Here is a 25,487-nt window from a genome sequence, read left to right on the forward strand (position 1 = left end):
TGGTAGTACGACATGACGTCATTACCCGACCATTATTTTGAATCGTTTTCTAGCCTGCTGCCCTACGTCTCGGGGGGTGGTTTTTATTGGCACGTCTTGTCAAAGCAAAGATCGTGTCCCCTTATTACGGGATTTTCATCAGCACGGGCGTGGGTAACCCAACCGTTCTGTTGGTATAAGTCCTCAGGAATAGGCATGTTTTAAGGCCACGAAGGGGATGCTTGACATCCATCGCCTTTATAAAGGGGTTAGGACCTGTCCTCTTTCTTTTGTGCTAGCTCTTCCCCTGCCTCCCTCCTCAAGTTCCAACACCCAAGGGTCAATCTAGTTGCTTCAAGCTTCCATCCATGTCCGGACCCAGCCTTCAAGGCCGGTGGATCGCCTCTTCTGTCACAGAGGAAGACATCTCGAAGCTTAGGGAGGCAAGGTACTTGACTGCGGAAATCTACCACAGGCTTCCTGCCCAAGGGCAGGTTATTCCTACTCCCAAATCCAATGAGAGAGTCGTGTTCATCTCTCACTTCCTCCGAGGGCTTGGGTTTTCTCTCCATCCCTTTGTTCAAGGACTTATGTTTTATTATGGGCTAGATTTCCATGACCTAGCTCCGGACTCCTTTCTCCACATCTCGGCGTTCATCACCATGTGTGAGGCCTTCCTCTGTATCTCCCCACACTTCGGCTTATGGCTCAAGATCTTTAGCGTGAAACTGAAGGTAATCGGCGGGGAACAAGCGGAGTGCGGAGGCGCTTCAATAAGAAAGCTTATCAGCTCCACTTGGCCAAAGGGCTCCTTCGCAGAATCTTCTGATTTATGGCAATGGGAGTGGTTTTACATCACCGAACCCCGCGGTACAAGGCAGATAGCTGCTCCTACGTTTCGGTCCGGTCCTCCGCCACAACTTGCATCGTGGATTAACAAGGGGCTAGACTGGGGATCTACATACGAAGTGCAGACACTGCAAAGCCGCATCTAGAGCCTTATTAAGAAGGACACTGGTCTCATCGATGTAATCCAAGTAATGCTAGTCCGCTGGATCCTACCCTGTCAGCGACGCCCTCTCTACATGTGGGAATTTAATCTAGAAGGTCCACAGACTCTTCAGTACCTCTCTGGCATGATGCTCAAAGAGATGTGGAAATTGTTCTTCGACGCACGAAAAAAGTGGCTGGATACTACAGAAGACATCGGACTTGACTGCAACCATCCGGATACTCCGGTAAGTACTCGACTCCCGAACACAATTTAGTCAAATTATCCACGACAATGTACTGATAAAACTCTATCCGGCCAGGGCTAGCTGAAGAAGGCGGAGAGAATCAGGTGTTCGACTCCACTTCCTAAAGATACTGCCGATCCATTATTAACAAGGATGCTGGCTCCGACGCTGTATCAAGTGCCGGCGGGGGAAGATAAGGAGGAGAGAGAAGAGGCCCAAGGCGAGCTTCATTCCAGAGGCACACCAGGCAATTTATCCGGGGAGACCATAACTTCCACTTCCAAAAGTGGAAGGGAAGGGCAAGCTGACATCCCTTCTCCTCATGGGAAGAAACGGTCTGCCTCTGAAGACTTGAAGAGAGAAGCTTCTAAGAAGGGGAAGACATCCCAGTCAGGGGATGACGTTGACACGTAGTCACCCCGGAAGGATGAGCCCCTAGCCGGATAGTAAGAGATCCAGGGTGTTTTACACATGTGCCTTTCTTTCCTGGCTATAAGGGTAATATTTTAAACTCATGTTTGCAGTTCGACACGCATCCCTCCTCAACAGTCCTCTTCTTCGGGGGATCCACTTCCGGAGATGATGGAGAGCAAGACGCCTCCACAGATTTCCGTGCCGGATAAGGCAGACGACGCCGAGGTGTCGTCCCGAAGGATCCTTCCTAATCTGCAAGTGGCGCAAGGGACAATGAGGACCGGGGCCAAAGGTAATACTTTAGCCGCCCAGGGTCCGGGGTGTGCGGCTCCTACAGGGGACGACAAAAGTCCTGGACTATCAACTGTCCAAGGAACGCCGGATGCACTGATAGATATTTTACAACATGCCTCCGTCTCAGAGGAACATCGTACCTTGATGGGTACGGTGTTGGAAAGAGTTCGGCCCGCGAAAAGCGGATTGAATGAAGCCTTCTCTAGCCTACTAAGAGGCTTCAAGGTACGTAGTGTGATTTCTGTTATATTGTAAGTGCGAATTGCACCTGTGTATAGATAGTAGCCCCTGAGACTCTAGTTGACATTCAAAGCAATGCGATCAGAGGATCCAATATATACCCAGGAAATGATATGACTAATTGAAACACAGGTTGTTACATCCGTGGGGACTGTCCAAGCTATCGAGGTAGCACATTTGAAGCAGAAAGTTGATGCGGCGGATGATGACATCACGGTTATGAACAGGCGGCTCGACGAGGCGCAAGGTATGTCTCTGGGGCACTCAGTACATGCTAGTATTGTGAAATGAGCTTGGTACTGAAATTTTTTATATGCATAACTGCAGATAGTGCCATTGCCATTGAGACCCTTCGGGCAGAACTTGCCCGGGCCGAGGAGCAGGCCAGGATGGGTAATGCGGGTGCCGAAAAGACAACCGCCAAATTAAAAGTGGAGCAGACCGCTCAGCGTCAGTGCAAGGAGAGGATATCCACCATAGCACTTGAGTTGAAGAGTGCCACTAGCTGATGCCAAGATCTTGAGAAAGATAACAAAGCCAAAGCGGCCGAACTGGACAAGGCCTTACAAGAGGTGAAAGAAGCCCGATCTGAGTCTAGAGCAGCTCGGGAGGAGATCCGACAAGCTGGGGAGATCGTGGCTGGTAAGCCCTTTTTATTGCCAACTAAGTTTGGCTATCTAAAGTATGCGCCGCTTAATCAACGGTGGAGTTCTCCGGACCCCTTTATGGACTTGCTGAAGAGTGCTGCCGATGCGAATCAGTTTTTCCATGCGCAGGAAGGACATGCAACGGAAAAGCTGCTTTGGTCGTAGTTTGACACGCCGAAGAGTCCATTGTTGAACGAATAGATGGCCCAATGGGCCTTGCTCCCCAGGATGTCTGACACTACCATGAAGGACGTCATAGCCCAGCTGTGGTGAACCCATTCTGGATAATTATTTCAGTTTGGTGCGGCGGCTTGTTAATGCGGTGCCGCATATCAACGCTGTGAAGCGGTCAACGTGCATAGAAGGTGCACAGATGGCCCTTGCCCGTGTCAAGATATACTGGGCGAAGATGACTGCTACCGATATTGCAGCGCAGAGTCCACCCAAAGGCAAGGACCTTAACATGCCAGAACATTACTTTGAAGATGTCCTAGATGGTGCCCGCTTAATAGAGGGTCAGTTCTCGAAAGATATTATGTTCGAGTGAGGTGTATCAAAACTGTAATAACAATATTATGATTCATCTAAGGCTATGTTTTTATACTTTTTGCCCGAAAAGTTATAGTGCCTCCTATGCGGCTGTCTTATTATATATATATATTCAATCTGAAAGTTTGCAGTCGTCGGCTTCACCCCCCTTGCGTATAACGCAGGGGTGTTCGGAAAAGCACTTGCACTTGACCCAATGTCTTGGTCCGTGAAGGAGGTGTTAGTGCGGCGAACGAGGCAATCGGACTTTAGAGCTTTAACACTTTCACTTAACCATAGGAGTTTGATGGTGGGGCTACTATATAGCCCCTGGTATGTCCGCGGTTATCCGCATACGGCGCGATTACATACGTGACCAGAATAACGGTCCTTCGTTTAACAAGGAGGGAATCACAAAGATCCGATGAGTCATCGAGTGGTTGACCAGCTCTCGCCACATCATGACAGTCAGTTTTCGGCTTTCTCTACCGAGGTGCTCGTCCGGGCTAGCCGGGGCACAATCGCAGTAGTTCTCCCTTTACTACCTTAGCCGATATAGCGGAACGTAAGGTAGCAAGCACAGGAGCCGAGAAACCCAACTATTGACCAAAGACATGATTCAGAGTTTATGCATATAAGGCCAAACTCGCGACGCCGAACACTCCCTATAGGTGTTCGGACTTGACAATATACACCGGGCTGGGTACATCCCCTGGTGATGAATCCATGGTGTCAAGGCACATGTGACAATCTGATGTCTACTACACAACCTTCTTCTTGTAGACGTTGTTGGGCCTGCAAGTGCACATGTTTGTAGGACAGTAGCAAATTTCCCTCAAGTGGATGACCTAAGGTTTATCAATCCGTAGGAGGCGTAGGATGAAGATGGTCTCTCTCAAGCAACCCTGCAACCAAATAACAAAGAGTCTCTTGTGTCCCCAACACACCCAATACAATGGTAAATTGTATAGGTGCACTAGTTCGGCGAAGAGATGGTGATACAAGTGCAATATGGATAGTAGATATGGGTTTTTGTAATCTGAAATAATAAAAACAGCAAGGTAACGAGCGAGAAAAGTGAGCGTAAACGGTACTGCAATGATAGGAAACAAGGCCTAGGGTTCATACTTTCGCTAGTGCAAGTTCTCTCAACAATAATAACATAGATAGATCATATAACAAGCCCTCGACATGTAACAAAGAGTCACTCCAAAGCCACTAATAGCGGAGAACAAACATAGAGATTATGGTAGGGTACGAAACCACCTCAAAGTTATTCTTTCAGATCGATCTATAAAAGAGTTCGTACTAGAATAACACCTTAAGACACAAATCAACCAAAACCCTAATGTGACCTAGATACTCCATTGTCACCTCAAGTATTCCTGGGCATGATTATACGATATGCATCACACAATCTCAGATTCATCCAACCAACATAAAAGTACTTCAAAGAGTGCCCCAAAGCTACTACCAGAGAGTCAAGAACGTGTGCCAACCCCTATGCATAGGTTCCCAATGTCACGAAACCCGCAAGTTGATCACCAAGACATACATCAAGTGTTCTCATAAAAGACTCAATCCGATAAAATAACTTCAAAGGGGAAACTCAGTTCATCACAAGAGAGTAGATGGGGAGAAACATCATAAGATCCAACTACAATAGCAAAGCTCGGGATACATCAAGATCGTGCCATAGAGGGAACACGAGAGAGAACATGAGAGAGAGAGAGATCAAACACATAGCTACTAGTACATACCCTCAGCCCTGAGGGTGAACTACTCCCTCCTCGTCATGGATAGCGCCGGGATGATGAAGATGGTCACCGGTGATGGGATCCCCCTCCGGCAGGGTGCCGGAACGGGCTCCCGAGAGGTTTTTGGTGGCTCTGGAGGCTTGCGGCGGCGGAACTCCCGATCTATCTTCTGTTTTGGAAGTTTTATGATACGTAGGTATATATGGGTGCAGGGAGTACGTCGGTGGAGCTACAGGGTCCCCACGAGGCAGGGGGCGCGCCCTAGGGGGGTGGGCGCGCCCCCCACCCTCGTGAGCACCCCCTGTATCTTCTGACGTGGGGTCCAAGTCCATCAGGTGGGTTTCCGTCCAAAAATAACTTCTCCAGTTGATTTCGTTCCGTTTTGACTCCGTCTGATATTCCTTTTCCTCGAAACACTGAAATAGGCATAAAACAGCAAATCTGGGCTGGGCCTCCGGTTAATAGGTTAGTCCCAAAAATAATATAAATGTGTATAATAAAGCCCAATATTGCCTAAAACAGTAGATAAAGTAGCATGGAGCAATAAAAAATTATAGATACGTTGGAGACGTATCAGGCATCCCCAAGTTTAATTCCTGCTCGTCCTCGAGTAGGTAAATGATAAAAAAGAATTTTTGATGCGGAGTGATACTTTGGCATAATTTCAATGTAAATCTTCTTAATTGTAGTATGAATATTCAGATCCGAAAGATTCAAGACAAAAGTTCATATTGACATAAAAATAATAATACTTCAAGCATACTAATCAAAGCAATCATGTCTTCTCAGAATAGCATGGCAAAAGAAAGTTCATCCCTACAAAATCATATAGTTAGGCTATGCTTCATTTTCGTCACACAAAGATGTTCCCAACTTCTATACCCCCGATGACAAGCCAAGCAATTGTTTCATACTTAAATAATCTCAAACTTTTTCAACCTTCACGCAATACATGAGCGTGAGCCATGGATATAGCACTATGGGTGGAATAGAATATGATGATGGGGATTGTGTGGAGAAGACAAAAAAGGAGAAACTCCCACATTGACGAGGATAATCAACGGGCTATGGAGATGCCCATCAATTGATGTCAACATGAGGAGTAGGGATTGCCATGCAACAGATGCACTAGAGCTATAAATAAATGCTCAACAAAAGAAAACTAGTGGGTGTGCATCCAACTTGCTTGCTCACGAAGACCTAGGGCATTTGAGGAAGCCCATCGTAGGAATATACAAGCCAAGTTCTATAATGAAAAATTCCCACTAGTATATGAATGTGATAACACATGAGACTCTCTACATGAAAAGCATGGTGCTACTTTGAAGCACAATATATGAGACTCACTACATGAAGAACAAGGTGCTACTTTGAAGCACAAGTGTGGAAAAAGAGATAGTAGCATTGCCCTTTTTTTGGGCCTTTATTTTTTTTCTTTTGGCCTTTTTTTGTTTGGGCAATGCTCTTATAATGATGATCATCACACTTCTATTGATTACAACATAAGGATTACAACTTGAAACTAGAACAAGATATGACTCTATATGAATGCCTTCGGCGGTGTACCGGGATGGTGCAATGAATCAAGAGTGACATGTATAAAAATAATGCATGGTGGCTTTGCCATAAATACAATGTCAACTACATGACAATGCAATGGCAATATGACAAAAGTAATGTATGTCATGTTGATGATGAACGGAACGGTGGAAAGTTGCATGGCAATATATCTCGGAATGGCTATGGAAATGCCATAATAGGTAGGTATGGTGGCTGTTTTGAGGAAGATATAAGGATGTTTATGTGTGATAGAGCGTATCGTATCACGGGGTTTGGATGCACCGGTGAAGTTTGCACCAACTCTCAAGGTGAGAAAGGGCAATGCACGATACCGAAGAGGCTAGCAATGGCGGAAAGGTAAAAGTGCGTATAATCCATGGACTCAACATTAGTAAAAAGAACTCATATACTTATTGCAAAAATTTAGAAGTCATCAAAAACCAAGTACTACGCGCATGCTCCTAGGGGGATAGATTGGTAGGAAAAAACCATCGCTCGTCCCCGACCGCCACTCATAAGGATACACAAGCCAGGTACACTTCATGTTTCAAATTTGTTACACAACTTTAACCACACGTGCATGCTATGGGACTTGCTAACTTCAACACAAGCATTATTTAAATTCATAATCACCCAACTAGCATGACTCTAATATCACCATCTTCATATCTCAAAACAATTATCAAGCATCGAACTTTTCTTAGTATTCAACACACTCAAAAGAAAGTTTCACATATCTTGAATACCAAGTATATTAATATTTAAGCAAATTACCATGCTATTAATGACTCTAAAAATAATCTAAGTGAAGCATGAGAGATCAATAGTTTCTTTAAAACAAATGCACCACCGTGCTATAAAAGATCTAAGTGAAGCACTAGAGTAAAAACAAAAACTACTCCGAAAGATATAAGTGAAGATCAATGAGTAGTCGAATAATTATGCAACTATGTGAAGACTCTCCCATTTAATAATTTCAGATCTTGATACTTTATTCAAACAGCAAGCAAAGATAAATAAAACTACATTTCAAGGATAGCACAACTCATGTGAAGAAGCAAAAACTTAGGCTCAACCGATACTAACCGATAGTTGTTGAAGAAGAAAGGTGGGATGCCTACCGGGGCATCCCCAAGCTTAGATGCTTGAGACTTCTTGAAATATTATCTTGGGGTGCCTTGGGAATCCCCAAGATTGAACTTTTGTGTCTCCTTAATTCCTCTCATATCATGGTTTCTCTTTTTATCAAAAGCTTCATTCACAACAAACTCAACAAGAACTCGTGAGATAGGTTAGTATAAACCAATGCAAAATCTTATCATTTTCTACTGTAACAAATCACTTAAATCATTATTCAACATTGCATACTAAATGCCTCTGTATATTTAATACTCCTATCCTCAAATAGAATCATTAAACAAGCAAACATATGCAAACAATGCAACCATAACAGCAATCTGCCAAAACAGTACAGTCTGTAAAGAATGCAAGAGTATCAATACTTCCCTAACTCCAAAAATTATGAACTAAAATTCCCACTGTAATGAATTTATCAGAGCTCAATATTCAAAAAGATTCAACATTATACCATGCTCTGACTTTTCTAGGGAATGTTTGCAACAGCGGTAAACTTTCTGTTTTCAAACAGCAAGATGTATACTAGCAAAACAAGCATGGCAATGGCTATCCTTGACACTTTTATTGAAACTAAAGATGCAAAACATTAATATAACTAACAGCAAGCAAAAACTAACAAAAGAAATGACGCTCCAAGCAAAACACATATCATGTGGTGAATAAAAATATAGCTCAAAGTAAAGTTACCGATGAACGAAGATGAAAGAGGGGATGCCTTCCGGGGCATCCCCAAGCTTAGGCTCTTGGTTGTCCTTGAATATTACATTGGGGTGCCTTGGGAATCCCAAATCTTAGGCTCTTTCCACTCCTTATTCCATAGTCCATCGAATCTTTACCCAAAACTTGAAAACTTCAACCACACAAAACTCAAAACAAAACTCGTAAGCTCCGTTAGTATAAGAAAATAAAACAACCACTTAGGTACTGTAATGAACTCATTCTAAATTCATATTGGTGTAATATTTACTTTATTCTAACTTCTCTATGGTTCATACCACTTAATACTAGCCATAGATGCATCAAAATAAGGAAACAACACATAGAAAACAGAATCTGTCAAAAACAGAACAGTCTGTAGTAATCTGTATAAAACGTATACTTCTGGAACCCCAAAAATTATGAAATAAGTTTCTGGACCTGAGAAATTTGTCTATTAATCATCTTCAAAAAGAATCAACCTAAAATAACTCTCCAGCAAAAAAATGGCAGCTAATCTCATGAGTGCTAAAGTTTCTGTTTTTTCACAGCAAGATCACATAAACTTCACCCAAGTCTTCCCAAAGGTTCTACTTGGCACTTTATTGAAACAAAAGCTATAAAACATGATTACTACAGTAGCATAATCATGTGTACACACAAAAACAGTAAGGGTAAATATTGGGTTGTCTCCCAACAAGCGCTTTTCTTTAAGGCCTTTTTAGCTAGGCATGATGATGGCAATCATGCTCACATAAAAGATAAGAATTGAAACATAAAGAGAGCATCATGAAGCATATGACTGGAACATTTAAGTCTAACCCACTTCCTATGCATAGGGACTTTGTGAGCAAACAACTTATGGTAACAATAATCAACTAGCATAGGATGGCACAACAAGCATAGCTTCAAGATTTTCAACACATAGAGAAGAAATTTGACATTATTGCAATTCCTACAAGCATATGTTCCTCCCTCATAATAATTTTCAGTAGCATAATGAATGAATTCAACAATATAACCAGCACATAAAGCATTCTTTTCATGATCTACAAGCATAGAAAATTTACTACTCTCCACATAAGCAACATTCTTCTCATTCGGAATAGTGGGAGTATCATAAGAGACTTGAACACTAAAAATTGTTTCCACATTAAAAGAGTAATGTTCAGAAAAAGGGTAATCATAATCATGACAAGTTTTATAAATATAATCATCACTACTTTTTATAGCATAAGTTTCATCACAATAATCATCATAAGTAGCAACTTCGTTCTCATCATAATTGATTGAAACCTCTCCCAAGATATTGGAATCACTAAATAAAGTTGACACTCTTCCAAATCCACTTTCATATTCATCACAATAAAATTCAACATCCTCAAAAATAGTGGGATCACTAATTACTAAAGTTGACACTCTTCCAAACCCACTTTCATCAATATAATCATCATAGGTAGGAGCCATGCTATCATCATAACAACTTTGCATATCAAAACTTGGGATGCTAAAAATATCATGTTCATAAAGCATAGCATCCCCAAGCTTAGGACAAACACTAATTTCAGCAAATATATTCTCAAATATTTCATCCTCATCAAACATAGCTTCCCCAAGCTTGGGCCCTTTCATATCATAAGCATAATCACTCTCATCATTAAAAATATTGATAGCACCAATAGTATAGCAATTATCATCATCACAATGAGTAGTAGGAGCAACCTCATTTGGGAGGGATACCTTTCTACCTTTGTTGTTCCTTCTTTTCTTTTTCTTCTTCACAATATGTGTGGGTTCCACCTTCCTCTTTGAGCTCCTTATTGATGAGATTGGTTGAATAGAAGGCTCCTCCTCGTTACCTGATTCATCATAAGAAATAATAGGAGGAGATTGGGCAGTCTCTTCCCTTTCATTAGTATTCTCTTCATCTTCTATTTGCTTTCTGTTCTTTATGTAATTGGCAATATAAGGATTTTCAATGCAGTTCTTCGTACAATACATATAAATCTTCTCTAGATCAAAGTCAAGAAATTTATCAAGATTAAATTTTGGAATATCCTCAGTTATACGTTTCATTTCTTCATAACCCAAAAGAAGACTAAGCTCTTTATGATGCTCAAGGGTAATCAAGTTATCACAATATTTGGACACGACTTGATCATGAAACAAATAGCATTGGAGTTTTAAATGACCATGTTCATTGCAAAGTTCACAACGAGTGCAAAAAATATTGAATCTTTCAGCACATTCATCTAGCTCTTCTTGCAACAATTTGGTTTCTAAGTACTTATGCCTCTTGCAATAAATATCTTCTCTATTTGGTGTGTTCATGCAAACATGCACTCCACAAAAGTTGACATGCTCATAAGAGATACTTTCATCATAACTAGTGCAATCATTATTTGCATTATGGATATTCAAAGAATTCGTACTAACAACATTGCAATCATGCTCATCATTCAAAGATTTAGTGCCAAACAATTTAATGCATTCTTCTTCTAACACTTTGGCACAATTTTCCTTTCCATCATACTCACGAAAGATATTAAAAAGACGAAGCGTATGAGACAAACTCAATTCCATTTTTTTGTAGTTTTCTTTTATAAACTAAACTAGTGATAAACCAAGAAACAAAAATATTCAATTGCAAGATCTAAAGATATTCCTTCAAGCGCTAACCTCCCCGAAAACGGCGCCAGAAAAGAGCTTGATGACTACTACACAACCTTCTTCTTGTAGACGTTGTTGGGCCAGCAAGTGCAAATGTTTGTAGGACAGTAGCAAATTTCCCTCAACTGGATGACCTAAGGTTTATCAATCCGTAGGAGGCGTAGGATGAAGATGGTCTCTCTCAAGCAACCCTGCAACCAAATAACAAAGAGTCTCTTGTGTCCCCAACACACCCAATATAATGGTAAATTGTATAGGTGCACTAGTTCGGCGAAGAGATGGTGATACAAGTGCAATATGGATAGTAGATATGGGTTTTTGTAATCTGAAATAATAAAAACAGCAAGGTAAAGAGTGATAAAAGTGAGCGTAAACGGTATTGCAATGATAGGAAACAAGGCCTAGGGTTCATACTTTCGCTAGTGCAAGTTCTCTCAACAATAATAACATAGATAGATCATATAACAAGCCCTCGACATGCAACAAAGAGTCACTCCAAAGCCACTAATAGCGGAGAACAAACGCAGAGATTATGGTAGGGTACGAAACCACCTCAAAGTTATTCTTTCAGATCGATCTATAAAAGAGTTTGTACTAGAATAACACCTTAAGACACAAATCGACCAAAACCCTAATGTCACCTAGATACTCCATTGTCACTTCAAGTATCCGTGGGCATGATTATATGATATGCATCACACAATCTCAGATTCATCCAACCAACATAAAAGTACTTCAAAGAGTGCCCCAAAGCTACTACCGGAGAGTCAAGAATGTGTGCCAACCCCTATGCATAGGTTCCCAATGTCACGAAACCCGCAAGTTGATCACCAAGACATACATCAAGTGTTCTCATAAAAGACTCAATCCAATAAAATAACTTCAAAGGGGAAACTCAATTCATCACAAGAGAGTAGAGGGGGAGAAACATCATAAGATCCAACTACAATAGAAAAGCTCGGGATACATCAAGATCGTGCCATAGAGGGAACACGCGAGAGAACACGAGAGAGAGAGATCAAACACATAGCTACTGGTACATACCCTCAGCCCCGAGGGTGAACTACTCCCTCCTCATCATGGATAGCGCCGAGATGATGAAGATGGCCACCGGTGATGGGATCCCCCTCCGGCAGGGTGCCGGAACGGGCTCCCGAGAGGTTTTTGATGGCTCTGGAGGCTTGCGGCGGCGGAACTCCCGATCTATCTTCTGTTTTGGAAGTTTTACGATACGTAGGTATATATGGGTGCAAGGAGTACGTCGGTGGAGCTACGGGGCCCCACGAGGCAGGGGGCGCGCCCTAGGAGGGTGGGCGCGCCCCCACCCTCGTGAGGACCTCCCGTATCTTCTGACGTGGGGTCCAAGTCCATCAGGTGGGTTTCCTTCCAAAAATAACTTCTCCAGTTGATTTCGTTCCGTTTTGACTCCGTTTGATATTCCTTTTCCTTGAAACACTAAAATAGGCATAAAACAACAAATCTGGGCTGGGCCTCCGGTTAATAGGTTAGTCCCAAAAATAATATAAAAGTATATAATAAAGCCCAATATTGCCTAAAACAGTAGATAAAGTAGCATGGAGCAATCAAAAATTATAGATACGTTGGAGACGTATCACAATCCGACGTGGGGGAAGAGCGCGGGCGGTGAGAGCATAAATCTCAAAACACGGTGCGAACTGGGCTGCTTCTATAACATCCACTTTATTACGGCGAGCCTTATGTTTACAAATGATGCCGATATATTTCTTGGACATGTTACATGCCAGGAAAGTATAAAACAACAAGAGATAAAAAAGGTTTACACAGGGTCTTAATCTAAAAAAAGAAACCTTAATGCGGGGCCCTGCTGCATGTCTGCGCCTTTGTATTCATTGTGAAGTGTCCTTGAGGGGTATAGTATGATGGCCATCCGTAAAAAAAGGAAAAGAGACCAGGGAAAAGAATCTGGTGTGGCCGTGAGTAAAGCTGGTTTGTTTTAATGAACCGTGAAGGATAACTTCTAGGATCCGAATAGGGTCAAGCCGAACTATGGACCTTTTGTGTGCAGAGTGCCCCCGAAGCCGCCCATTTTGAGTATATCTCCTTATGGGGCGGTCGATGGGGGCGTAGCTGCTAATCAAGCTCAGGTTTATCTAAGTTGCCGCACTGGGTTATGCGTCGGACACGTTTAGCTGTGTCTGCGGTCTTCATGACCGATGAGCTGTTCGGCTTGAATAGGCCGTTTTGTGCTTCGACTGCTAGAGTCGCTGTGTATTCCTCTGTGCGAAGAGAGCGCTCCATATTTCCACTGACCGTAATGACACCATGAGGTCCAGTCATTTTGAGTTTTAGATAAGCATAATGTGAGACTGCATTAAAATAGGCGAAGGCCGTTCTTCCGAGTAGTGCATGATATCCGCTTCGGAATGGAGTAATGTCGAAGATTAGTTCTTCGCTTCGAAAGTTGTCCGGCGAGCCAAATACAATATCCAATGTTAGAGAGCTAGTGCAGCGGGCTTCCACGCTTGGTATAACTCCTTTACAGGTAGTGCTTCTTGGCTTGATTCTTGACGGGTCTATCCCCATCTTGCGGACAGTATCCTAATATATCAGATTGAGACTGCCGCCACCGTCCATGAGGACTCAAGTGAGGTGGTATCCGTCAATTATTGGGTCAAGCACTAGGGCAGCCGAACCTCCATGACGGATACTAGTCGAGTGATCCATGCGATCAAAGGTGATCGGACAGGCCGACCATGGGTTGAACTTGGGGGCGACGGGCTCGACGGCGTAGACGTCGCGGAGTGTGCGCTTGCACTCCCACTTTGGGATATGAATGACGTAGATCATGTTCACTATTTTGATCTCCGGTGGGAATTTATTTTGTCCCCTCGTGTTCGGCTGGCGAGGATCGTCCTAGTCTTCGCTCTGAGGTCCCTTTCCTTTGTGTTCGGCGTTGAGTTTGCGGTCCTGCTTGAAGACCCAACATTCTCTGTTGGTATGATTAGCTGGTTTATCGGGAGTGCCGTGTATCTGGCAGGGACTGTCTAGAATTTTGTCCAGGTTAGATGGACTGTCCTTGTTGCCTTTAAATGGCTTCTTCCGTTGACCGGGTCTTGAGCCCCTGAATCCGACGTTTACCGCTGTATTGTCCGGGCTTTCTTCATTGTTCCGATGTTTGTTTTTGTTGCGTCGTGGTTTTTCGTTGCCATCCCTGACTTCGGATGTGCTGGGATCACTAGTGCTGCTACGTGCTAACCAGCTATCTTCGCCCGCGCAAAAGCGGGTCATGAGTGTATTTAAGGCAGCCATTGTCCTTGGCTTTTCCTGGCCGAGGTGTCTGGCCAGCCATTCGTCCCGGACACTATGTTTGAAGGCCGCTAAAGCTCCAGCGTCCGGACAGTCGACAATTTGGTTCTTCTTAGTGAGAAACCTGTTCCAAAGCTTACGGACTGATTCTCCGGGTTGTTGGATTATGTGGCTTAGATCATCTGCGTCCGAAGGCCGGACATAGGTCCCTTGGAAATTGGCCCGGAAGGCATCCTCAAGTTCTTCCTAGCTTCCGATGGAATTTTTGGGGAGGCTTTTCAACCAGTGCCGAGCTGGTCCTTTTAGCTTGAGGGGTAAATATTTAATGGCGTGGAGATCATCTCCACGAGCCATGTGGATGTGAAGAATAAAGTCTTCTATCCAAACCGCCGGGTCCGTCGTTCGATCATATGACTTGATCTTTACAGGTTTGAACCCTTCTGGAAAATCATGTTCCAGTACCTCATCGGTGAAGCAAAGGGTGTGTGCGGCACCCCAGTATCTGGCTGTGTCGTGGATTTGGTCCGACGGTTGCATTGTCCGGTATTGGTTCCAAGCTGGTAAGTGGCCGGCATATTTTATTTGATGATCATGATCCCGTGTAGGGGCACGTTCCCTGGATCCATAGATGGACCTGGTTTTGCCACCTTTTTTTTCCAGGTCCTCACGTAGATCGTGTTTCTTGTCCTGGGCCGCAGCCTTCCTTCCTTTGCGGGGAGGAGGCGCGGGCTTATGTATGGCATTGCTAGCCACTCTGTCGCGATCGCAAAGTGGTCGGTCTGGCGAATCAACCGTATTGTTTTTCGGCGGTATAGGCACAATAGCCTCGTCGTCGAATTCGGGCAGCAACTTACATTTGGGATAGCTCTTTGTTTGGCGGTTACCGCCGTATTTTTCCTTGGCGTCTAGCACTTTGTTCCATCTGTCATTGAGCGTATCCTATGCAGCTTTAAGCCGCTGGTTCTGCTTCTTTAGGCTCCTTGCGGTGGCGATAAGCCTTTGGTGGAGGCGTTCTTGTTCTAATGGTTATTCTGGGATGATGAATTCGTCGTTGCCCAGGCTGTTCTCTTCTTCAGAGTGAGGCTGATAGTTGCTATCTTCGGCATCGCTATGATCAGACAACATCCTCGGGCTATGTTCGCCGTCCTCTCGCACGCCCTGCTCCAGCGCTGGGTCTGCGGGGTCCTCGGCTTGGTTCAGATTGTTGTCGCCGTCTGCGACAATGTTGCTGTTTTTCTTTTTCCCGGGTCGAGGTCGGTGCTTGGGACGCCGACGCTTAGGAGGTTCATCGACGGGCATGCTGTTATCGCCGTCGGCCTCATTCTCCTTTGGCGTTTCCACCATGTATATATCGTATGACGATGTAGCTGTCCACTGCCCTAAAAGTGGTGGCTTTTGTGCCTGCTCTTCTCCAACATCGTCGTCCATACTGTCGATGTCTTCGGAGTCGTAATCGAGCGTGTCGGTTAAGTCCTCGACAGTGGAAATGAAGTGGGTGGTTGGTGGGGAACATAGTTCTTCGTCGTCCACTTCCCACTTGAGCCAGACATAGCTCCGCCAAGGGTCTCCTGACAAGGAGAAGGACCTCAATGAATTTAATATGTCACCAAAAGGTGAGTGCTGGAAGATCTCCGCAGAGCTGAACTCCAAGACTGGCGCCCAATCAGGATCGATGGACGCGGGTGCACACGGTTCGGAACCCATGGCCGGAGACGAGTCCGAGGTTCCGCTAACACAAGCCCAGCATGATGTTGGGTCTGTGTGCGGCTCAAGCGTCGCTGAGTCTGCGGCCTTCACGGTGGGGTTGAGCTTCCCATCTTTGGATGATGCAGTCCACTCCAGTTCTAGGGCCAGGGCGGTCACATGCGCTAGCTCCTGTGTGCGGCCAGATGACAGATCTAGGTCATGTTCATTGTGGTGGCCGAGGACAGCCGTCATGGGCTCAAATCCGTCGAAGATCAAGTCTCCATGGATATCGGCCACAAAATTCAAGCTTCCAAATATGACCTGATGGCCAGGGGTGTAGCTATCGATCTGCTCTAGATGGCCAAGGGAGTTGGCCCGCAGTGCGAAGCTGCCGAATACGAAGATCTGTCCGGGGAGGAAGGTCTCCCCCTGGACTACATTGTTGTAGATGATTGATGGAGCCATCAAACCCATCTTCGACTACACAGAGGAACTCTCAATGAAAGCACCAATGTCGGTGTCAAAACCGGAGGATCTCGGGTAGGGGGTCCCGAACTGTGCGTCTAAGGCTAATGGTAATAGGAGGCGGGGGACACGATGTGTACCCAGGTTTGGGCCCTCTCTACGGAGGTAATATCCTACTTCCTGCTTGATTGATCTTGATGAATATGAGTATTACAAGAGTTGATCTACCACGAGATCGTAATGGCTAAACCCTAGAAGTCTATCCTATGAGGTTATGATAATTGTGACTCTAACCCTAGAAGTCTAAACCCTCCGATTTATATAGACACCGGGAGGGGCTAGGGTTGTACAAAGTCGGTTGCAAAGAAAGGAATCTACATATCCGAATTGCCAAGCTTGCCTTCCACGCTAAGGAGAGTCCCATCCGGACACAGGACGAAGTCTTCTATCTTGTATCTTCATAGTCCAATAGTCGGGCCAAAGATATAGTCTGGCTGTCCGAGGACCCCTTAGTCGAGGACTCCCTCAACGGGATTAGCTGGATCCTTGACATCGAGGTTCGACCAATAAAGATCATCATAAAATATGTAGGAACAAATATGGGCATCTGGTCCTACTATTGGTTATTGATTGTAGAGGTGTCTCAGTCATGTCTGCATAGTTCTCGAACCCGTAGGGTCTACACACTTAACGTTTGGTGACGATCTAAGTATAGTTAAGTTATTGTGTTGGTAAATGAAGGTTGTTCGGAGTCCTGGATGAGATCCCGGACATCACGAGGAGCTCCAGAATGGTTCGGAGGTAAAGATTCATATATGGAAAGTTGTTATCTGGATTCCGGGAAAAGTTCAAGTTTTCTCGATATTGTACCAGGAAGGTTCTAGAAGGTTCCAGAGTGGGGCCCACCTGCATGGGGGACCGACATGAACATGGGTAGTGGGGAAAGTCCCCACAACCTTGGTCTAGGCGCACCAAGATCCTTCCTTTAAATAAATAGTATCATATCCCAAAGGGATAAGATCAGGATCCCTAAAAAGGGGTTAGCGATCGGTGGGGAAGGAAAGGAGGGATTTCCTTCCTCCCCTTTGGCCAACGACCCTACGGTCTTGGATGGAAAGCCACCATCCCCCTCCACTCCTATATAAATGTGGGGAGGCATTGGGGGCAGCAACCCTTCAACCCTTACCCGTCTACATCCCGTTAGACCTCCTCCACCTCGTGCAGACGCTTGGCGAAGCCCTGCTGAGATTGCTCCACCATCACCGCCACCACGCTGTCGTGCTGCCGGGAACTCGAGATACTAATTCATCCTTGCTTGCTGGATCGAGGAGGTGAAGGCGTCACTAAGTCGTACGTGTGTTGATCACGGAGGTGCCGTCCGTTCGACACTTGATCGGGAGTTCATGGGACGTGATTGGATCGCGAAGATGTTTGATGTCTACTACGCAACTTTATTCTTGTATACTCGTGTTGGCCCTCCAAGCACAAAGTTTTGTAGGACAGTAGCAATTTTCTCTCAAGTGGATAACCTAAGGTTTATAAATTAGTGGGAGGTGTAGGATGAAGATGATCTCTCTCAAACAACCCTGCAACCAAATAATAAAATGTCTCTTGTGTCCCCAACACACCCAATAAAATGGCAAATTGTATAGGTGCACTAGTTCAGCGAATAGATGGTGATAAAAGTGTAATATGGATGGTAAAAATATATTTTTATAATCTGAATAAATTAAAACAGCAAGGTAGCGAACGATAAAAGTGATCAAAACGGTATTGCAATGCTTGAAAACAAGGCCTAGGGTCCGTACTTTCGCTAGTGCAACCTCTCAACAATGCTAATCTAATTGGATCATATAACCATCCCTCAACGTGTGATGAAGAATCACTCCAAAGTTCTTATCTAGCGGAGAACATAAGAAGAAATTGTTTGTAGGGTACAAAACCACCTTAAAGCTATTCTTTTCGTTCGATCTATTCAAGAGTTCGTACTAACATAACACAAAGTTATTCTTTCCGTTTGATCTATCCAAGAGTTCGTACTAAAATAACACCATATGATACGCATCAACCAACTCTAATGTCACCTAGATACTCCAGTGTCACCACAAGTATCCATGAGTTAATTATACGGTACACATCAAACAATTTCAGATTCATAATACTCAATCCAACACAAAGAACCTCAATGTGTGCCCCAAGATTTCTACCAGAGAAACAAAAGATGAGAACGTGCATCAACACTTATGCGTAGAGTACCCCAATGTCACCTCGGGAATCCGCGAGTTGAGTGAAACACATATCAAGTGAATCAATATGGTACCCCATTGTCACCACGAGTATTCATATGCAAGACATATATCAAGTGCTCTCAAATCCATAAAAGTATTCAATCCGATAACAACGAAACCTCAAAGGGAAACTCAATTCATCACAACAAGATAGAGAGGGGAAAACACCATATTAACAAAGCCCGCGATACATCAAGACCGTGACATCTCAAGAACACGAGAGAGAGAGAGAGAGAGAGAGAGAGAGAGAGAGATTAAACACATAGCTACTGGTACAAACCCTCAGCCCCGAGGGTGGACTACTCCCTCCTCATAGTGGTGGCCGTCAGGATGTTGAAGATGGCCACCGGTGATGATTTCCCCCTCCAGCGGAGTGCCGGAACGGGGTCTAGATTGGTTTCTTGTGGCTACAGAGGCTTGCGGTGGTGGAACTTCTGATCTCGGGTTTCCCTTAGGGTTTATGAATATTTAACGATTTATAGGGCGAAGAGGTGGTGCGGGAGGCCACTAAGGTGGGCACAACCCACCAGGGCGCGTCTGGGCCCCCAGGCGCGCCCAGGTGGGTTGTGCCCCTGTCGGGGCACCCCTCCGGTACTTCTCTGGCCCATCCTGGGTGTTCTGGTCCAAAAAAATTCTCCAAAAAGTTTCGCTGCGTTTGGACTCCGTTTGATATTGATTTCCTACGATGTAAAAAACAAGCAAAATATAGCAGTTGGCACTGGGCACTATGTGAATAGGTTAGTCCCAAAAAATGATATAAAGTTGCTATAAAATGATTGTAAAACATCCAAGAATGATAATATAATAGCATGAATACTTCATATATTATAGATATGTTGGAGACGTATCGGCATCCCCAAGCTTAATTCCTACTCGTCCTCGAGTAGGTAAATGATAAAAGATATAATTTATGAAGTTTGAATGCTAGCAAAGTGCATAAGTTTGATCAATGATAATTTGAATCACTTTTCCTAGCATCATAACAACAATTCTTTCTTATAAAACCTCTCATGTTAAAGTAGCAACCAATCCACATGTAAAGGTTCAAACAATGAATTCTCTTGAAACTCAACAACCTATGTTCTCAGTCACCAAACAATTGCAATTCAACTTATTCAACAAAGTCTAAGTAAGAGCTCCACATACTCAATCATCATATAGTCTTCCATGATTGCTACTACTCAAAGCATATTCTTAGAACAAATGGCATCCATTGAACACCGAGAAAGATAGGGGCTTAATATTTCGCCTCCCAACTCATTTATCATAGAGATAATTGTCAACAATAATAAATCATGATCAAATATATTTGACTGGTCATATGTTCCTAGATCTTTACCCACCACATGATGCTTGCCAACTAGAGAATAATCAAGGTTGAAATAAGAATTTATACTATTGACTCTCTGCATAAAAGTAAATACTAAAAAGTAAAAGATAGGCCCTTCGCAGAGGGAAGCAGACTCTTAATGCAAAGGAATGTCACGTTATATTGCCCCTTATGATAGCAACCTTTATTATGTAGTTCGTCGCTTTTATTACTTTGCCATCACAACTTCGCACAACACTCAATTTTCCCTTACAATAAAAGATCACACATATTTAGGAGCAATTTTTATTGCTTTATGCACCGATGACAACTTACTTGAAGGATCTTATTCAACCCATAGGTAGGTATGGTGGACACTCATGGCAAGAAAGTGGGTTTAAGGGTTTTTGGATGGACAAGTGGTATCTCTACTTAGTACGAATTTTTGGCTAGCAAAAGATCCTAGGCAAACACCACATGTTGGAGGATCTATGACAATATAACTTCTATGCAAATATACACAACCATAACTCATTACTTTGTCTTCCTTGTCCAACTTCAACTAATTTGCTATAATTTGAAAATAATTTATGGGTATTCACAATCATAGAATATTTCCAATATAATATATTTGCATGTGAAAGTTCTCTTCCTTATACTAATCATTCATGAATTGTTTGTATGACCAATATTGTGATTGTCAAGCTTCAAAAGATTTCAGTTTCTAAACCCAATGTGAAGCTACTACTAGGCATGATATGAACATATAATTTCAACTTCATGATATTCAATTCATTCAACAATTTACTCATAGGATATAAGTGAAGCACAAGAGTAAATGGCAAGCTACTCCAAAAAGATATAAGTGAAGATCAAGCGAGTGGTTAAGTAAATAGGTAGGTAATTGTGGACTCTCTCTTATTTAAAAAAACTTTCAGATCTAAGTATTTTATTAAAACAGCAAGCAAAAAAAAATGGCATTCCAAGAATAGCACAACTCATGTGAAGAAGCAAAAACTTAGGCTCAACCGATACTAACCGATAATTGTAGAAGAAGAAAGGTGGGATGCCTACCGGGGCATCCCCAAGCTTAGATGCTCGATACTTACTGGAATATTATCTTGGGATGCCTTGGGCATCCCCAAGCTTGAGCTTTTGTGTCTCCTTAATTCCTTTTATATCACGGTTTCCCTAAATCTTGAAAACTTCATCCACACAAAACTCAACAAGAACTTGTAAGATACGTTAGTATAAATCAATGCAATAACCTTATCATTCTCTACTGTAGCAAATCACTAAAATTGTTATTCAACATTGCATTCTAAATGCCTCTGCATACTTAATACTCCTATCCTCAAATAGAATCATTAAACAAGCAAACATATGCAAACATAACAACAATCTGTCTAAACAGAGCAGTCTCTAAAGAGTGCAATATTCATCATACTTCCCTTACTCCAAAAATTCTGAAAAATAACACACTGTGGAAAATTTGTTTTAGCTTACTATGCAAAAAGTTTCAAAATTTTATCACATTCTGACTTTTCTAGAGAACTTTTGCAACAGCAAAAAACTTTCTGTTTTGAAACAGCCACAAGTAGACTCGCAAAATAAGCATGGCAAAGGCTATACTTGACATTTTTATTGAAATAAAAGATGAAAAACATTATTATAAATAACAGCAAGCAAATCCTAACAAAATAAAATGACACTCCAATCAAAACACATATCATGCGACGAATAAAAATATAGCCTCAATTAAGGTTACCGATAATGTTGGAGACGAAAGAGGGAATGCCTTCCGGGGCATCCCCAAGCTTAGTTGCTTGGTTCTTCTTTGAATATTATATTGGCAGTGCATTGGGAATCCCCAAGCTTAGGGTCTTGTCACTCCTTATTCTCCTCATATCGATATCTCACCCAAAACTTGAAAACTTCAATCACACAAAACTTAATGGAACTTTGAGATAGTTTAGTATGATAACGAGCAAACCATTCACTTTGGTAATGTCAAAGACAAGATTCATAATTGTTCTCACAAAATGCCTACTGTAGCCTATCATTTCCACAATTTATATTGAGCAATATAAGCCATAGAAACTAAGAAACAAGCAGACTATGTATTGAAAACAGAATCTGTCAAAAACAGAACCGTCTGAAATAATCTGTACTCAAACCATACTTCTGTAACTCCAAAAATTCTGACAAATTAGGATAACGTAGATATTTGTATATATATCACCTTTAAAAAATTCATATCAAAAGCACATCCCAGTGAATTTTCAAAATTACTGGACTGAGCACAAAAGTTTCTGTTTCTGCACAGATTCAAGTCAACTATCATCCACACTATCCCAAAGGCTTTACTTGACACTTTATTGAAACAAAAACTATAAAACATGATTGCTACAGTAGCATAATCATGTGAACACAAAAAAACAGTAGGTAAAAGTGTTGGTTTGTCTCCCAACAAGCTCTTTTCTTTAATGCCTTTTAGCTAGGCATGATGAGTTCAATGATGCTCGAATAAAAGGTAAGGATTGAAACAAAACAAGAGCATCATGAATCATAAGTTCCTCTCTCATAATAATTTTCAGTAGCATCATGAATGGATTCATCAACATAACTATCACATAAAGAATTCCTTTCATGATCCACAAGCATAGTATTTTTATTACTCTCCACATAAGCAATTTCATTCTCATTCATAATAGTGGGAGTATCATATGAAACTCGAATACTATAAATTGTTTCCACATTAAGAGAGTAATGTTTAGCAAAAGTATATTCAAAATTATGACAATAGTTGTCACTACTTTTTATAACATAAGTATCATCACTATAATCATCATAAGTAGGAGGCATGCAATCATCATAGCAAATTTGATCATCCAGAGTAGGGGGACTAAAAAGATCATCTACATTAAGCATAGCATCCTCGAGCTTAGGACAAACATTAATTGCAGTAAATAAATTCTCAAACATGTCATTCTCATCAAACATAGCACCCCCAAGCTTGTGGCTTGGCATATCATAAGCATAATCACTCTCATCATTAATAGTATGAATAGCACCAACGGTATAACAATTGCTATCATCATAATTTCCCAAGTTGGTGCCAAAAAGATTTCCAAGATTATAAGAAGTATCATTATCTTCCCAATCATAATCATCACAACAAGGAATAGGCATAACAAAATCATCATCAATAATGCTCTCAGACATTGTGCCATAAGACAAAGAAGCAATATCATCATCAAGTGCATCATCTTCCACAATTATTTTTGGTTCATTTTCATGAGGCAAAACAACAATAGGAGCAACATTATTTGGGAGAGATACCTTTTTACCTCTATTCTTTCTTCTTTTCTTCTTCTTCACCACATCATGTGTGGGTTTAATTATTATTTTTGAGCTTCTTATTGATGAGATTGTTGAAGAGGGAGCTCCTGCTCGTCACCCATTTCATCATGAGAGAAAATAGGAGGGAAAGTGGAAATATTTACCCTTTCATTAGTATTCCTTTTATATTCTATTGGTTTTCTCATCTTTTTATAGTTGGCAATATAAACATTCTCATTGCAATTTACCATGCAAACCATATAGATATTTTTTAGATTAGTTTCAATGTCGTCTGTGAGAATGAATACTTCAAACCAACTATTTTTATGTGTAAATTCTTCACTTTCCAGAAATAAACAAAGCTCATTATAAAGTTCAAGGGTGATCCAGTCATTGCAATATTTGGCCATGATTCGATCATGAAAAAGTTTGCATTGGAAATTAAGATGACCATCCTTATTGCAAAGTTCACAAGTAATAGGACAAAGATAACATAATTTTGTAGCAAATTCATATATCACTTTCAGCAAAAAATTGGTCCTAGCATGCTTATGCTTCTTACAAAATCTATCTTCCCTATAAGGCACGTCTTCACAAAGTCTTTCCACTCCACAATTGACATGCTTATAAGAAACATTTTTGTCATGACTTGTGCAATCATCATTAGCATTTTGGATATTCAAATAATTCATACTAACAACATTGCAAGCATGCTCATCATTCAAAGATTCTATGCCAAACATTTTATTGAATTCTTCTTCTATCAATTGAGCACAATTTTTCCTTTCGATCATTTTCAAGAAAGACATGATAAAGACGAATAATATGAGACCACCTCAATTCCATTTTTTTGTAGTTTTCTTTTATGAACCAAACTAGTGATAAACAAGAAACTAAAAGATTCGATTGCAAGATCTAAAGATATACCTTCAAGCACCCACCTCCCCAGCAACGACGCCAGAAAAGAGCTTGATGTCTACTAAGTAACTTTATTCTTGTAGACTCGTGTTGGGCCTCCAAGCGCAGAGTTTTGTAGGACAGTAGCAATTTTCCCTCAAGTGGATGACCTAAGGTTTATCAATCCGTGGGAGGCGTAGGCTGAAGATGGTCAGTCTCTTGTGTCCCCAACACACCCAGTACAATGGCAAATTGTATAGGTGCACTAGTTCGGTGAAGAGATCGTGATAAAAGTGTAATAAAGATGGTAGAAATATATTTTTATAATCTGAATAAATAAATACAGCAAGGTAGTGAGCGATAAAAGTGAGCAAAAAGGGTATTGCAATGCTTGAAAACAAGGCCTGTGGTCTGTACATTTGCTAGTGCAACCTCTCAACAATGCTAATATGATTGGATCATATAACCATCCCTCGACGTGTGATGAAGAATCACTCCAAAGTTCTTATCTAGCGATAACATAAGAAGAAATTGTTTGTAGGGTGCGAAACCACCACTAACAAAAAAGACACATCCGTGACATTTTGGGCCGAACAGAATTTTTTCTGTCATACTTATGACACTTCTAGGACGATAATTGTGACAAAACCTGGTATCATCATAGATGTGGTGGGCTCCTACTTCCATGACAAAAAATCATGACATAAAATGGGCTTTTTGTCCTGGGCGGGCCGGAGACGCAGCTGCATGACATTCTTTGGGCCATCCATGACGGAAAAAACTGTGGTAGAAGCGAGGGTGAGGAAAATATCGGGGAGTTCCCGGTTACGATGGGTGGTCGGGGGCCGAGTGATGCGCGTTTTTCTCGTACCGTACGCGCGTGGGTGCGAGGCTTTGGGCTCGAACTGAACCCGAGCGAGGCATCGCCTAACTGAACCCAAGCGATTGCACTACAGGCTACGCGTTACTGAACCCGAGCGATCAAGCAATTCCTTCGCTACTGCTACTAACTGAAGCCGATCGATGCTACCTCTGGATGAACAGTGAGTGTT

Source organism: Triticum aestivum, chromosome 7B, assembly GCF_018294505.1.
Source record: "Triticum aestivum cultivar Chinese Spring chromosome 7B, IWGSC CS RefSeq v2.1, whole genome shotgun sequence".
Classification (NCBI taxonomy): domain Eukaryota; kingdom Viridiplantae; phylum Streptophyta; class Magnoliopsida; order Poales; family Poaceae; genus Triticum; species Triticum aestivum.